Raw genomic sequence first — 13,930 nt, forward strand, 5'->3', positions numbered from 1 at the left:
GTCCCCAAAATAGAACTACAGAGCCCAGGATTTGAAGATTATTTATATGGTTATTGTCTGGCCTCTCCACTTCCACCCTATTACTAAAGTGTAATGTTTATGGGAGCGTGCAGCCTGTCAGTCTGTTGCTGAATGCCCAGAGCCTAACATAGCCCCTGACACATAGGAAAAATTCAATAAAAAATGTGTTGAATAAATGAACAAATGAATGAATTCTCTCTGACTTCAAAACCCTGGATTATTCCACTCTATCTTGCTTGTGGCTAGAAAAACAAAATTCAAATAATGGTTGTTCTTTGATTTTGAGATGTTTCCTGTGCAGTATATTTGTACCAGGATGAGGTTTTTTTTCTTTACAAACCAAACCTTCCCTGTTCATGTAAGTACTCATTGAAAACTACACAGTTCTATCAAATTTAAAAGGAAAACCACAATTTCTGCTAGCAAACAAACCCATTACCCGTAATGATGATGTGACCATTTAACATATAGTCCCGTAGTTAACTGAGGAATAAATTGAAAACCATGAAGAAAGCTTTAGTAGAAACAATTACATTATAACATAAATTCCCATGAATACCTCATACAGTTCTAGGTTTGCTTTGACTGCGTTTACAGACAAAACCCAGCCAATCAACCAATTGTTTGCCCTACACTAGGAGTGATTTTTCTAATTTTTTTTCTTTTTGGTCATTCAATTGATGAATTGCTTTGGCATCAGGTAGCCTGCTTTTATCTTGGGAAATAATCATCTTCTACTGGGAGAGTTATTCAGCTGTGTGGCAGTGCTTTATCACAGGCAACTCGTAAGTCGTGCCATTTGCAATTTGATAAACGTGCACTGCAAAGCTCAGAGGTCCCCATACACAAGTCTGATATGTAAACACAATCAAATCATGCTGTTAACTGGGAACTGGATTGAGATTGTTCATCCTTCTCTGTCTTTTTCAAATCCTCTGTAAAAAAATCGTCATAGCTCATTCTGCACAAGCAAAGAGAGGGGCATTTTTCAGTCTCAGGTAGTGCTAGGATGAGCGTAAAATATTTTCCATCTGTTATAAACTGAATTTTTGATTGGGAAAAAAAACACATCAAAACAAACAATTTCATAAGAAACTAGCACACTTTCAAATGCTTTTAAGCCCATTTCAAATTACTGGGGAATATCTAAGGAATGCAGAAAAACAGCTAATTTTTTCAACTTTCCTCTCCCAAAGCCTTGGAATTATAGAACTTTAGGTTAGGAGGAATCAGAACTGTTGCTCATGCACACACACACACACACACACACACACACACACAGACTCACTCCAGACAACTAAGAACTAAAGTTAATTATTTAATTCTCGCCAACATTTACAAGAATATGGCTATTATTATCTCCATTTTAAAGATTATGAAATTGAAGCAGAAAAATCAAGCATCTTACAGTAGGTCCTGTATTTAGTAAGTGGCAGAACCAAAACTGGGAGCCAATTCTATCTCTAAGTCTTTACTACACTGAGCCACCTCATGTCTATAATATTCTTGCTAACTCATGCTTGAATTCCTTATTTGACCCTGCCCATGAATGCAGTCCACCTCATCCTTAGACATCTCTATTTGAGTTGCAGACTCTACATAGTGAATTAAAAGTTGTCTTTCTATGCCTCCTACCTAGTGATCCTAGGTCTGGCCTGGGGCCTTACTGAATAAGTAAGTGTAATCCCTCTTCCAAGTGACAGGCTTTTTAATATTAAAAGCTGACAATTGCATCACCTGGAGCCTTCTTTCCTGAGCCTTGGTAAATATCCCCAGGTGCTTCAACCATCTTTCCTATAACATGGGTTCACTTTCTTGATCACTTTCAATTGTATATGTGTTTCTCTTAAAATGTAGCTCAGTGTTGCCCAAAAGATTTCAGCTCTCATCTGGCCTACCCAAGAAGACCAAAAATCTCACCATCCTCAATCTATTATATTAATGCATAGATCAAATTAAAATTCCTCTACTCTCTACCAATTCTATGGTTTTAAATCTTTAAGGCTGTTTAAAGCTGAAATGTTGAGAGCGAGGCTTTATGGGCACCCAGCCTTGTCTTAGAGTCCCTCAGAGCTCACACACAAACCTCATATTTCTAATAGTGTTCTTTTAAAAATGCAGAACAAATCCTATATGAAATTAATCAGAGCACTCAATGGGTACTGTATTTTATGAAACTTAATCTACTTAAGTGTGCTTCCTCTGTCTCCAAAGCTTCATGACCCAAGGATCTCCTATCTTTAAGAGGTTTATAAACCCTTCAAAGCTTGCCACAAACCAGGACACTCTCAGAGGAAAGTACAGGCATACCTCGTTTTATTGCTTTTCACTTTGTTGCACTTCACAGATATTACAGTTTGGTAATCCTACAATCTTTCAAACTTTTTCATTGTTGTTATATTTGTGATAGAGATCTGGAATCAGCGATCTTTGATGTCACTCTTGTTTAATTGTTTCAGGGTGCCACAAACTGTACCATAAGACGATGAACCTAATGGATGGAGGCTGTGTGTGTTCTAAATGCTCCACGACCGGCTGTTTTCCCACCTCTCTCCCTCTTCTTGAGCCTCGCTATTTCCTAAGACACACAGTATTGAAATTAGGCCAGTGAATAAGCCTACGATGGCCTCTAAGTGTTCAAGCGAAACGCAGAATCACACATCTCTAACTTTAAATCAAAATCTAGGAATGATAAAGCGTAGTGGAAAAGGCATATCAATACCCGAGATAGGCTGAAAGGCCTTTTGCTCTAGTTAGTCAAGTTGTAAATGCAAAGGAAAAGTTCTTGAAGGAAATTAAAGGTACTACTCCAGTGAACAGATGAATGACAAAAGAAGAAACAGCCTTATTGCTGATATGGAGAAAGTTTGAGTGGTTAGGATAGAAGATCATACCAACCACAACATTCCCTTAAACCCAAAGCCTAATCCAGAGCAAGACCCTAGCTCTCTTCAATTCTATGAAGGCTGAGAGATGTGAGGAAGCTGTGGGAAAAAAGTCAGAAGCTAACAGAGGTCAGTCCATGAGGTTTAGGGAAAAAAGCTGTCTCCATAACATAAAATTGCAAAGTGAAGCAGCAAGTGCTAATGTAGAAGCTGTAGCAAGTTATCCAAAAGATCTAACTAAGATCATGGATGAAGGTAGCTGCATTAAACAACAGATTATCAACGTGGACAAAATAGCCACATATTAGAAGATGATGCTATATAGGACTTTCATAGCTAAAGAGGAGAAATCAATGCCTGGCATCAAAGTTTCAAAGAACAAGCTGACTCTCTTGTTAGTGGCTAAGGTAGCTGGTGACATTAGTTGGTGCCAATGCTAATTTACCATTCTGAAAATCCTAAGGTCCATAAGAATTATGCTGAATCTACTATGCCTGTGCTCTGTAAATAAAACAGCAAAGTCTGGATGATGGCACATCCATTTACAGCATGGTTTGCTGAATATTTTAAATTCACTGTTGAGACCTACTGCCCAAAAGAAAAGATATCTTTCAAAATATCACTGCTTATTGACAATGAATCTGGTCACCCAAGAGCCCTGATGGAGATGTACCATGAGATTATGTCACTTTCATGCCTGCTAACATAACATCCATTGCAACTCATAGATGTAACTCATGGATCAAGTAGCAATTTTAACTTTCAAGTCTTATTATTTAAGAAATACATTTTGAAAGGCTACAGGTGCCATAGATAGTGCTTTTTCTGATGGATCTGGGCAAAGTAAATCGAAAACCTTCTGGAAAGAATTTATCATTCTAGATGCCATTAAGACTATTCATGATTCATGGGAGGAGGTCAAAATATCAACATTAACCACAATTTGGAAGAAGTTGATTCCAATCTTCATGGATGACTTTGAGGAGTTCAAAAATTTAGTGAAGGAAGTAACTGAAATGGCAATGGTAGAAATGGCGAGAGAACTAGAGTTAGAAATGGACCGTGAAGGTATAACTGAAATTGCTGCAATCTCATAATAAATCTTGAACAGATGAAGAGTTGTTTCTCAGGGATGAAAAAAATAAAATGGTCTCTTGAGATGGAACCTACTTCTGGTGAAGATGTTGTAAACATTGTTGAAGTGACAAAAAAGTATTTAGAATATTACATAAACTTAGTTGATAAACAGTGATAGAGTTTGAGAGGATTGATTCCAATTTTTGAAAGAAATTCTGTGGGTAAAATTCTAACAACATCACATGCTACAGAGAAATATTTTGGGAAAGGAAGAGCCAATCAATGTGACAAACTTCATGGTTGTCTTATGTTAAGAAATTGCCATAGCCACCTTGACCTTCAGAGACTACCACCCTGATAAATCAGCAGTCATCAACATTGAGGAAAGACCCTCCACTAGCAAAAAGATTACAACCCACTGAAGGCTCAGATGATTGTTAGCACTTTTTGGCAATAAGTACTTTTAATTAAGGTATGTACATTGCTTTTTTGGACATAATGCTATCACACACTTAATAGATTACAGTATAGTATAACTTTTATGTGCACTGGGAAATCAAAAAAATTATGTGACTTGCTTTATCACAATATTTGCTTAATCACAGTGGTCTGGAATGGAACCCACAGTATCTCTGAGGTATTCTTGTAATTCAGTGGCTTTTCTTGCCCAAGTTGTCATTACTGTTAAAAAGGTGCAGTCATTGCCATTAGAGGTAAAAACCAACTGGGGAGTGTTTGCCTCAAGTAACTTCACATGTACTTGTCATCTCTGGACTGGCTGTTGTGAACTACAGCAAAAAAAAGACATGTTCCTTATCAAATGGTGTCAAAATAACTTCATCATATATTCTTTTTGGGAAATATGTAAGAATGTTAGTCTCTAAGTTCAAATGTGCAAGAGAAATGTTTGTTTTAATTTCTGAACTTCATTTCTATTGCAAATGCTCAAATTACTGGGGTTTAATCTCAGGCAATTCAGGAGTCTCACTCTATTGGAAGGGGTTTCCTCTAACTTGGGGGAGCTTATGGAGTACTGATGTATTGCTGCATAATTAAAAATACTTATTGCTAAAAAATGCTAACAACCATCTGAGTCTTCAGTGAGTTGTAATCTTTTTGCTGGTGAAGGGTCTTGCCCCAATGTTGATGGCTGCTGACTGATTTGGGTTGGTATTTATCCTCACCAGCATCTAGTGAGCTGTCTTCCTCCTTAGATCTCCCACCTGGTCTTCAGTCATTGCTTCACTTGGGATTGTGATATATCATCTCCATCCTCACCCCCAGGTTTGCTACTGGCACTGGAAATCGTTACTTGCACCCTGCCTCAGAGAACCAAACAAAATTCACCAGGATTGATTCTATCTCTTTCTTCATTTGCATTCTCCCAAATCTCTGGCATGGTCTGTGCATACACACTCTCACAGGCACCCTCTGAATGCCTACACCTTTGAAATACAGAAATAAAGGGAAGACCTTTTATTTTTTCTTTCAATGTGCCATTATTTTCATGTGACGATGAGCTCAGAACTTTCTTTTTGTTACCTAAATAAAACAAAGAAATACTAGGAATAAAACTCATTTAAATTGCTATTCCAGAAAACATTCGTCTTCTGCAAGCACAAATTCAGGGCAGACAAAAAGATGGGAAGTTCCCTCAAGCTCAGTGTCTGCCCCAAGTGAGAATGGAGGAAGTGTTCTGGTTACATAAGAAGTGTGCCTCACATGCAGTATTAGGCCCCCCTAAGTGACCTGACTGCTAATGTGCCCCTTCTTCCTCTATCTCACCATCTATATTCTTGCAATAAACTCATCTTTGTTAACATTCTATGCACATTGCTTCCTTGTAGCCCAGAAAAAAACTTCTGACTGACAGAATCAGTAAACAACATTATAGACTTCATAACACACCCCGACCCCACACACACACACACTAAACACGCACATCACACACATCCCTCTGTGGCCACCAGTTCATATGCTAACCCATTACTTGCAGTAAGAACTGGTATGAAGAGATGAGCTCAACTAAACAAATTCTTATCCTCAAAAATTTAAATTGAAGGAACAATCCATAAAATCAGGTAATAATAACACCAGAAAACACTTACTGAGCATATACTAAGTAGCAGGCATTGTGCTACTTGATTTGTACATAATTTCATTTAAACTTCTCAATACTCATTTTAAATAGGTACTATTACTGTCTTCATCTCATAGGTGCCCAAATTTAGACTTAGAAAAGTTAAGTAACGTGCTCAAAGCTACATACCTAAGAAACAGTAAAGCCAGGATTGGAAGCCAAGGATTCTGACCCAGAGTCTGGGCCCTTAACCACCTCTGTGACAAGGTGAGGATGCAGGAAGAAAAGCCATATACAGTTAGGGCCATGGTGAACTAACATTATGAAGGAATAGAAAATCTATAGAACCTTAAGCAAGTATAATGGTGGGAGGGGGAGGAATAAGGCAGGGAGTTCTAATTTAATCTGACACATAAGACTAGATTTCTCTGAAGAAGGGACATTTGGCCTGAGATCAAAAGGTTACATAGGAGCTAATGAGTCACCAGGAAACGAGAATGGCATATGCAAATGCCCTGTGGCAGCACAGACCACAGTGCCATGTGGACCTCAAAGGAGGCCAGAATGGCTGGAACAGAGGGTGTCAGTAGACTGGTGAGTGATGACACTAGGAAAGAAAGCAGAAGCCTCATCAGACTGGGCCTTGAAAACTATGTAAATACATTTTACTGGAAATAACCCTCCCATAAGAAGAACCTCGAGTCCTGAGTTTATATTAACTCTTACCTCAAGCAGTCATCATGGATGAACTAACACCATTTCAGACTCACAAGGTATAGAGTCTGATTGGTTCACCTTGGCTGAGGTATCCCCCTCTTAACCAATCAGCAGGAGGGGCAGGGTCATATGCTCACCAGAACCCATCTGTGGGAGGAAGAAGGGGTAGTTTACTACAAACAAATATATTTATCAGACCATAGATTCTGGCATTGACCAGCAGCATCTTTGAAATTATAAGATTCCCAGATAAATTCAGACATAAGCTGATCAATGAATTTTATTGTAAAGATAAAATGGGACCTAAGAAAAACCTGAAGCCTCAATAGGCTCCGAGCCGGATCTTAGAGAAAATGGAGCTCATTCAGAAAACAGCAGTGGCACCAGCAATCTACTATACATAGCAGAAGCTCTAGCCATTTGGTCATATGATCAGCTTGGGGCAGCAGTTATCCAATCTGAATGCTCTGCCATTACAGGTTTCTTGGTGAGTCTATGCTCTGCTTCTTCTATTGTTACCACGTAACTCTCTGCTGCAGTTCCAGTTCCCCCCAGGAGAAAGGACTTGATTGAGCTAAGCAGTTACCTTCCAGTATTAGGATTCCCTATTGAGGAGGAAGCTTCCCACGGGTGATTTCCAGGAATAATCTACAGAGGGTTGCCATGGCTCCGGTGCCATTCCCTCTCCAATCAGCTGAGGGCTGCACCAAGGTGCTTCAGATGAAAGACTCAACCTTTATGTAAGGTGACTATTGCAACAGGGGGTAGAACCAGCCATAGCTACGTTCGGTTCGATTTACACAGCATTAGCTCACATAGTACTTTCTTAAAATTTAAGATTAAACCAAAATTTTTAAATGGGGAGATTTATGTCAAAAAAATCTAGATTTCCAGCTTCCCTTGAAAAATTGGAAATCCAGAAAACACCATCCACAGTCCACAGGTGCTGAGTACTGGCAGGTCCCTTAAAAGGCATCTGAACCCTCTAGTTCACCAGTGTCTCCACTTCGTCCTACTGTCAACGAGCTTCATCTATTTACTTACTTGTCGGATCCTGTGGGCATTGGAGTTGGCAAACACTAAGGCAAGGAGTGATGTACAGTTACTTCTCTCAAAAAGGAGTTTTGGGGGAGGCAGGCACTTCAAAAGTCACTGTCTATAGGACTTTCCCAATTGTACATTTAGAAACCATGGCTAATATGAGTTCATCGTTGCCGGCAACTCCTAAAGTAACTTTGAAACTGCGTCTGGTCCAGGCTGGTGACTAGTGTCCCCACAAGCTGCTGCCTCACAGGTAGGCAATTGCTCCTGCACTCATCCTGGTAACCTAACTGAGACTTGACCTGAGCATTTACAAAAAGGGTAGGGATAGAGGAATGGCTTCTAGCACATTGGACCCATCCTATGTCACATCACAGTTCATCTTTCTCTGCTCTAATAAAGCCTATTACAAAACACAATAATAATAGAATCTCCTTGCCAAGCTCCATGTTCCTTCTGGCTATCAGATGACCCAGAGGAGTAGACATACCTCATGATGGTACAATTGGACACTCACATTTGTTGTACCAGTATGTTCATGCTTCTGTCTTGAGAAGAGATCCTACAGCTTGTAGTAAAATCCCTGCTCATAGGCCAGACTAGGGTCGACCTACCTACCAGCTATTTGACCTTGAGAAAGTCACTTTATTCATTTCCACTTCAATTCTTTCATCCACAAAATGTAGATAATAACATGTGCTTCAGTGGATACTCTGAAGATTAAATGCAATGATAGGCATACAGTTATTTCTTCGCCCCTTTAGGGTATAAAACAACTTCAAACCAAGCTATTTTAATATTTAAATTAAATTAACCTTCCCCACTCCAGCCCTCATCCTGTCATCATAAGAAGCTTCTTCTTGCCTTTTTAGATTCCTACTCTCCTGAGGGCCTTCCTCAATCCAAATACTTAGTCCTTGTTTTTCAGAGAGAAGCTCTGATCAGTCCTACCAGTGGCTGCACCTTTTCAAAGCCACTGCAGCTGTCAGTGTATCAAGGTAGAAGCCACACAGCCTTGTTGGTGAACTCACTACCAAAGCATCCCACTTAGCTGCCATATGCCCCCAAACTACCAAGCCCATGTGGCCACAGAGCCTAAGGCAGGGCCACAGCTCAGCAGCTGCTGTGGTCAGCAAACACGTGCCATGTGTGTAGGGTGGGACTCCATGGGGCAGGGAAGCCTCTCTCCAGTGGAGGTATGTGCCACTATAGAAGCTTCATCCCCCTACCTTCCTCTTGTGACTCCTGATTTTACAGATTTTCAGGTTACTCAGCTCCTTTAATAGACACAATTAGCCACTTCCCCAGAGCAGGTGTCCAACCCAGCATGGCCATGCTGGACTGTGTTTGAAGACTCAATAGCACACTGTGGTAGAACCATTCTCCCTCATGACTTCTTAAGCCCCCCAGATCCCTGAGATTAGAGAAAGTTCCTCTTACTCTCAAACCCATCCCCATCTCCTACCACAAGAGGAGTTTGTTTCATCCATGGAAAAACACACAAACACCTAAAGACCCTGGACCAGTATCTGGCACAGAGTGGATGCTCTTCATCCTACCTTGTGACTTGTGACTACAGCTGCCCTTGCACCCTTCTCAGTGCCACACACATTTTAGACCACCATGTGACTTTTGAAACAGGTTGAAATGAGGGCTATTTGACTGATGAAGTTTACATTTCATGGCAATTATTTAAGAGGGGTGTTACCATGGTGCCCTGCCCTAAGAAGATGATAAAACATGAAGTGGGTATAGCATAGGAGGGGAAGAGTACAGTGGATGTTTGTGCAAGCCTAGGACACATCACCTGAGGTTGGATCTCAGTTGGCATGAGGATTATATGAATTAATACACACAAAGCCCTTAGGACAGTCCCTGAAGTGTAAAAAGTACTAAATAATTTTTTTTCTCATTTGGAGGACTCTTGCTCCCATACAAATGTAGAAATTTCTATAGAGAAGGACTAACATGGTACCATTGAAAATCAGAAGGAGGGAACTACATACCCTGCAACCATCTGAGAAGACACAGCTTCTCAAATTATATTTTTCAGTCATCAAATATGTTGTTGCCATTTTGATATCTGAGTTTTTGAAGTATGTGCTTTGTTCCTTGTTAACAGTAAGGACATTTTATGATTGACCGTTAAAGTTGAAGGTTCCCCAAATACTATCACCCTTCTTTGTCATTCAAGGTGAGAATCCACTGAAAGAGAGAGAAGAGTCAGGTAAATGAAGGAAAAAATTTCAGATTTAGCCAGGCATGGTGGCATGCACCCATAGTCCAAGCTACTCAGGAGGCTGAGGCAGGAAGATCACTCGAACCCAGGAATTTGAGGCTGTAGTGCCCTAGGATCACACCTATGAATAGCCACTGCACTCTAGCCTATCCAACACAAGACGCCATCTCTAAAAAAAAAAAAAAAAGTCATATTTAATACTGATAAAGCTGATGTGGAAATGCTGCTTAGGTATACAGCTACATTGGGTTTCCTTATACTAAACCCTGGTATTGGACACACTCAGGCACGGCGAACTCTGCTCTACCTTAGACCTCCCCACTGCAGAACCAGGCCTTTGGTGCTAAGATCATATTATGGACAAGAGGAGAAAAGAAATCATGCTTCGTTGGAACAGCAGATACCAAAGACAAGGAAGTATGGAATGCCCAGTTTCTCTCCCACAGTCACCAATAAAATGTCACCTCTCTACACCTCTCTTAGACACTACATGGAGTGTCTAAGGAACAGAAAGAAGGACTCTAATTGGTGTGGGAATACATGAATGGAGAATAATGTTCCTCCTGACAATGACATTTACAGGTGACTCTTCCACTGGCCAACCATGGGAGATCAGTCATGTTACTTAACCTTACTGAATTTCATGACACTTTTAATAAAACAAGCAGCTTCTAGTTTGCTTCTTGTGTCTGAGGCCATTTCCTCCTCTGGATATTTCAGAGGCTCCTCAATTTCCAGAAATCCTCATGAAGACCAGCCTTTTCCAGATCCCTGTTCTTGACCCTCTTTGATGCTAAGTGGACTTTCTAGGTGGCCTTAGAAACATGTGGGATTTCACAGAGCATTTCTTGCCCTAAATTTTCTTTCTGTACAGCTCCAGGTTTAAATAACCTCTTTCTTGGTAAATATCTAACCTTGGCTATTCCCTCTGCATCTCCCCAGGGGCTGGGTGTTTCACTCTGAATCTCCATTCCAGGACAGGGCTGCCACACAGCAGACACTCAAGAAAGAATGGAGAAAGGGTAATTGAGGAAAAGGAGGCAATAAAGAAGGAAGGAGGGAAGGAAGGACGAATATGGAAAAGGAAGGAGAAACTGGAGAAAGAAGCAAAGAAACTCCAGGAACATTGCCGTCATTGATAATGAAAAGGATAATCCACATTTATAATAATTAGGCATGGCTCCAATATGTAATAGCTTTCTAAACTTGGGGCAGTTGATTAAGATTTCTGAACTTCTATTTTCTTATTTATAAAAATAAAAATATTAGTATTTATTTCAATGTATTGGTTTGAGAAGTAACCAAGCTAATGTCTGTGAAAATATCTAGCACATGTAATAAATGTTCAATAAATGTTGGTTAAATTAAGGTATGCATTTTCAACCATCAATGTTCTGCCAACCGCTGAATGCTTTTAAGGCTCTATTGGACTTTACCCCACACTGAAAACCCTGAAATTAATTAAAATGTGTGGATTAGATCCAAAACAGCTGCCATGCAGAGGAATTTTACTTCGGGCTCCTCCTACAAAACCACATCAAATGTATGAGTCTGGGCTGATTCCACGCTATCTTTAGGTGGGTGGGGCACCCACATGCACTACTACAACCTCAGGATCAATTGTATGGTGCGGCAGCTCAATGCTTATCTGAAATCTTGATAATTATAAAAAGAGTCATATCATCTTAAATAGTTTCTGAAAACACAGCCGTACAACAGAAGATAATAGTGTTTGCTTAAAAATAAATACCAAAACAGTTTCCCTTTCATAATTGAAAAAAGTAATAATAAATTTCACTTTCTGTCCTGAATTCCTCATTAAACTTCTTTGCAACTGAGTGAGTTCCAGAATCTCTTTTTGGCTGTGAGTCTTTAGATGTCCTGGCCAGGAATTTGACTTCAAGAGAGGGAAGGGTACAACCAGGATTGGAAATCCAAGCTGCTGTACTAGCTTCCCTTGACCTGGAAACTGGCTTGGTGGGAAGCAGTTGGCCCTTAGTATTATATATTACCTTCAAAACTGCCATAGGGTGTAACTCCCAACAATTTTTTAAAAATTGTATTAGCTATTGCACTACAAAGATTGTCTTAATATCTTTGAATCCTCACTCAATACCAAGCATAACTTTTAACATGTTGTAGGTATAGAGGTTGTTGTCTGATAAAAATAACGAAAGAAAAATCAAATGAAGAAAGAGTTAAAGAAATAACTGAATGAATATATGAGAGAGTCTGAAAGACTGTTTAATAGGAATTTTCAGAGTGCCCAAAGACTTAGAAAAGTGTCTGGACCTTGTGTTTATACTTTTTAGAAGTAGAACTTAAGTGGAGTGATGAGATCTAAAGGCCTAAATGCATATTAACCTGACTCATTAATCAGTGATTAATTAATCAGAGTGTCAAATTACTAATTTACTCGAAGAAATCCTAACTTTTAGCAAAATAACCCAACTTCTGACTCACAGTAGGCATGCAATAATATTTATTAACTATGTATAATATGTAGTCAATTCAACAAATATTGGATGAGTACACACTGTGAGCCAGGCACTGAATTTAGCATAGCGGATATAGGTGAGCAAAGCTGTCATATCGTGATCAGGCAAGCCTCTTCATTGGAAAAGTCTCTATGGGAAACTTGATTAAAATAGAAAAGTTTGCTTGTTGCATATAGAATCAGAGAAAAGAGAATCTGATGATCTTAATAAATAATTGCATCAAACTCTGCTGGGTTAATATTTACATCTTTCTACACTCCTTGATCTAGCGTGTCACCTTAAGAAGAGCTGGCACCAAGTACTCAGATCATGAATATAGTATTTCATTCTGCGTATGCTCTTTTCCTGGAATCTCTTTAGCTTCAAGCAGAGTGCTACACATTATCTCTTTATTTTATGCATCCATCCCTCTATCCCTGTAAACTTCACCCAATTCTTAGCACCTTCTGAGCATCCAGAAGTTTATTTAAAAAAACTCTGAAATAGTGACCATATATTCAGAGCCAGAGATACCTATGCTAATAAGTAGGAAAAACTATATAAGGATAACAGCACTACTGGAATCTGAACTGTCATTACACTGGGGAAAAAATCAGGCACAGAGTTACTAAAACCAGATAGTTGCAAGGAGGGACCAGAATGAGTTTTGATTCACAAAGAAATGAAATGGTAAATAAGACAATATTATGTATATACCTGCAAATGTACATCAACCTCAATATCTATATTTGTATTCATTTACTAGGGCTTCTGTAACAGCGCTGTCAACTGGGTGACTTAAAAAACAGAAATTTATTGTCTCACACTGCCTGAGGTTAGAAATCCAAAACCAAGGTGTCAATAGTGTTGGTTCCTTCTGGGGGATGTGAGGGAGAAATTGTTTCATGCCCCTTTCCTAGCTTCTGGTGGTTTGCTGGCAATCTTCAGCATTCTTGGCTTATAGAAGCATCACCTCAATGTCTGCCTTCATGTTTACATGGCGATCTCTCTTGGCACATTTGTCTCTGTACCCAAATTGCCCCTTTTTATAAGGACACTGGTCATATTGAGTTAGAGCTCAGCCTGATGAGTTCATTTTAAGCTGATTATCTCTGTAAAGACCCTATTTCCAAAGAAGGTTACATCCTAAGCTACTCGGAGTTAGGACTTCAATTTATCTTTTTCAGGGAGCAATTCAACCAATAATAATATGCTTGTCATTCATAGATTTCTGCATAAGTCCTCAAAAAGATGTGAACAGTGATATCCTCTAGGGAGTTAGACTATGAGATCAAGGGGATTTTATTTTTTGTTTTTCTCCTTTCGATACTAGTAGCATTTGAAAATTTTAACCATGAACATATACTATTATCTTGATTTAGAAATTACAACC

The sequence above is a fragment of the Microcebus murinus genome, chromosome 7 (assembly GCF_040939455.1).
Source record: "Microcebus murinus isolate Inina chromosome 7, M.murinus_Inina_mat1.0, whole genome shotgun sequence".
Taxonomy (NCBI): Eukaryota; Metazoa; Chordata; class Mammalia; order Primates; family Cheirogaleidae; genus Microcebus; species Microcebus murinus.